The 4,042-nt window shown below is 43.3% G+C and overlaps 1 pseudogene; it reads right to left on the bottom strand.

The window, feature by feature from the left end:
• Positions 1-904: 904 nt before the first annotated feature.
• LOC132507277 (cytoskeleton-associated protein 2-like) lies at positions 905-3,118 on the bottom strand (annotated as a pseudogene).
• Positions 3,119-4,042: the final 924 nt, after the last annotated feature.

The following is a 4,042-nucleotide window of genomic DNA, read 5'->3' as shown; positions in this document are numbered from 1 at the left end:
TATGTGATTTTCAACCACATTCATATTATGCAGTTTTAAAACTACCTAATCTTTTACAATGACTAAATCCTTAACTGAAACTGTAGAGTTGGTGAAGAATGTATGCCATTTAAGTATTAGTTCAGAGACTTACAAAACAATTTTACTGGTGGTATTTATGTGTGGGAAGCAGAGACCTACTTACTGTGTATGACTATCATGTTTTAGGAGACATGAGGTTTTTATATTACAAGGAAGAAATCAATTTTAAGTATTAGTTATTTTAGAAATACTACCTAAACTAGGATGACATTTATGAAATATTATATATTCCTTCTCTAACTCCCTTCTATTAGTCTATAAACTATATCAGACGAAGTGATGGAAGTTAAAATTTTTAACATTTTAGATAGTCAAGGAACTAAAGAAAGGAACTCAGATTTAAAGTTCTGAATGCCCACTAGGCACATGTTCTTGCTTCTAACAAAGTATCTTCTCGTAGAAATGGAGTATTAACTATCCCTCTTGGGGACCACGGCTACAATAAAAAAAGAAAGAGGCCAAGAGACCACAGATGCAGACTCATTGGCATTGCTGGAGAGTGACAGTGAAGAACCAGGGGCAGAGTCCCAGAAACACAGGAGACCACAGCAGTCTGGGCTACTAGAATTGGGTGATAAAGCAAGCTAACTCTGTCTTGACAAAATTTACCTGTCTTAGAGAAAAAGTCAGTCTATTGAGATTGACAAGGTAGGATTAGTTTTCCGACGCACAGAAGGCAACACCTGCTATAGAGTGGACATGAGTAAGTGCTGACTGCCGTCAATACTTAGGTACTTGGCAACTCCTGACCTAAGGGACATGCAAAGCGACAACAAACCAACCAACCAACTCAGAATAATACAACCCCACTCCTTTCAGAGCTTCACTTCTCTTCTGTCTTGTCAGTCTCCGAGTACATGCGGCACAGGGCTGCGCTGGGGCAGCACACGAAAGCGTCAGTTTCACTTTCCAACTCTGTTAACACTTCCAGTGAAGACACACAAGGATAATGGTCTTTTAACATATCTGGCAATTTAGAAGTCTTCTCTTGAAGACATCGAAAACGTCTAACTGGTGTGAGAAACTTTAGCTGTTTAAATGCAGAATTTGTTTAGTCAAACTGCGTCTTCTTTTTCACACTTTGCAAGTATGGAGTAGTAGACACATTATATTTAATTAAGCAACCCGCCCTAATTTCTGTACTGCAGGTTTTTGTTTTGTTTTGCGGTACGCGGGCGTCTCACTGTTGTGGCCTCTCCCGTTGCGGAGCACAGGCTCCGGACGCGCAGGCTCAGCGGCCATGGCTCACGGGCCCAGCCGCTCCGCGGCATGCGGGATCCTCCTGGACCGGGGCACGAACCCGTGTCCCCTGCATCAGCAGGCAGACTCTCAACCACTGCGCCACCAGGGAAGCCCAATGTATTGCGGGTTTTAACATCACTGGTTGGACCTTTTGTTTTGCTATCTTGCTCTTTTTTCACAACTTTGAAATACTACATTTGTAAGATGCTTATTTTCTATTTCCGGTTTTTCTGACCCCAGATTAACACTTATATCATCAATGGTGGCTTCTTGGATTTGTTCCTTGGTTGCACAAGACTCCCCAATATTTTCTCCAAATTTAACTTTTTCTTGACTCTTCAGAATGTCTCTTGACTCTGTCAGAATGTCAACAGTTGCATGTCGCATCTCTTCAATAGGCTGAGCTCCTGCCAGAACGGCCTTCTCATAGATTGCAATAATATTTTCAATAGGACTCGTAAGTGGTTCAGTACAAGCAGGCATATCCAATGTTTAACAAGATTTTTGGCATCTGGAATATTTTTAATCAGGTCATTCAGTGTAACCAATACTTCTTCTTTTGGATATCCCTCATTAATCAGGTTTAGGCATTCAGAAAATGTCTTGTTTACTTTTTCAGTAAACAATCGTTGTCGTCCTCTTCTGCCGTGGCAGTGCAGAAGGACCCAACTGGTCTTTCATTTTGTGCTTCGGGCTCAGGCTGGGTAACCGCTGAGCTGGGAGGCCTTTTCATCACTCTTCCTTTGCTAGCTTTCCACTCACTCCGACGAGCCTTTCTCTCCTCCGCAGTTTCTCTGCGCTGAGTCCATCTACTGTCAATAGCTGCTTTCACCGTGGTATATCTGCACTGGTCAATGCTTTTTGACTTTTCTCTCAGTTAAGTATTAGAAGACGAAGCAGACCTGGCTACCATTTCAGATGTCATCCTTCTTGATAGTGTCTTATTTCTTTCTATGTCCTGAGAAGAACTGTTTTTGATAATAGATGAAGCTGTGTTTAACTGTAATAATTCTTTCTCTCGAGGTCCTTTCCAAACTGTAACACTGGCAGACATCCTACTGATGCCTTGTTTCATGGTGTCCTGGTTATTACTGTGGTGACTTCTAATAGAAGGTCGCACAAGTTGACTGCCCTGAGATGTAGTGCTCACAAATTTAGTGGCAGTCGTCGTATGTGAGGCTCTATCACTTTTCACTGTTACACTGCTGGTGTCTACAGGCTGAGACTTTGTGGCTTTAGAGACAGTAGCTGGAAGTTTCTTCATTGTTGCAGAGCTCATTTTTGACTTGTAGAGGTTTCCTAAAGGAATTAATCTTAGACTGAACAATTTGGCCACGATAAGATCCAAGCACAGGTTTCTTGGGCATGTTAGCACCTTGCTTTGGTTTCTCTGTAGTCATTTGTTTCTATTTACTGTTTGATTATTATCCTCAAAATTAGGTGTATCAATTGCTGTAGTTGAATTGGTTAATTCATCAGAAGGTTTTAAAGGAATACAGTTCTCTTCCATTGTTATATTATTCTTGATCCCAGTAGGTCTACCGACATTCTCTTAAGGCAAAAATGGCTGATAAAGTTTCAGAATTTTTGTCTCTTCTTGGATCTGACCTTCAGATGTCTTCACTCTTTTGTCTCTACCACTGGATAATATCTGATTTTCCTGTTTGTATGCAAAAAAAGTTTTTCTTTTTAACAGATGCTCCTTGAGTTTTTGTCTTCTTTGCTCTCTGAACGTGGACTGGGCTGTCTGACTCGGGGGCAGCTGCAGGTCCTGGGGCACGGCTGGGGTGCTCATCACAGCTCCGGACAGGGGGACGCGTCTCCAGCTCGACCGCCGCAGACTCCCTCAAGCCAGCGCCACCGCACACTCTCAAGTGAAGGTTTTGAAGGTGCCCATTTCTTTGGGATATTATCCTCCCTTTCCTCATTCATGTGGCTAAGTCACCTTCACTCAGTTCCTCTGGCTGCCTATCTAGAGGCGCTGCAGTAGTGGCAGTCAGCATCCCACTGTCAGCTATTACTGCGCTATTTACGTTGGATTTGAATTTTGCTCCTGGTGTTTCCACTTGCTATTTCTTTGCTGCGCCTTCCTTTGGGTTGGCCAACTTCCTCTTTTGAGTATCCATTTTTGTCAAACGTCCCATGGGTTTATCACCAGGAGACAAGGAGGCAACATCACTCCAGGGTTTGCTGGCTGTGAGCGAACTGAATTACATGTGCAGTGACCAATCACTGCCAGCCTTTGAAAGATGTGAGTCGATTGGCCGCTGACCATGGGCCATATCTGTTATTGACTGATGAGCTGGTGGCAGAGTTTCTACTTTATTCAGTTTCTCACAGTTCGTATGCCATGGTAACTGAAAATGGAACTGTGTTGCTGCACTGTACCACATGGTACCTGAAATCTGTGTACTACATTTCAGAACTGCGCAGAGTGAAGGCTGCCTGTGTGGTAATTCAGGACATATCCATTCACTGGCCACTCGCTGTCAGTGTTTATTTCAGCTTTATACTTCTGAGACACCCCAGGCCAGCCCTTTGCTTCCAGGTGGCTGTGACGTAGGCAAAGCACAGTGTTCCATCCATCAAATGCCCATCCTTGGATGATATACCTGGTCTCCAGCTTGAGCAAGGATGTATTTTAGCCTTGAGCCTGTGCAGTTGGCATGGACTGAAAACAGCTGTTAATTATGGGGGTGATGTGCAGTGTAGCACTAAT

This window comes from Lagenorhynchus albirostris, chromosome 16 (genome assembly GCF_949774975.1).
Source record: "Lagenorhynchus albirostris chromosome 16, mLagAlb1.1, whole genome shotgun sequence".
Lineage (NCBI taxonomy): Eukaryota > Metazoa > Chordata > Mammalia > Artiodactyla > Delphinidae > Lagenorhynchus > Lagenorhynchus albirostris.
The sequence above is the reverse complement of the archived record's forward strand: the minus strand, read 5'-3'. Positions and strand labels throughout refer to the sequence as shown.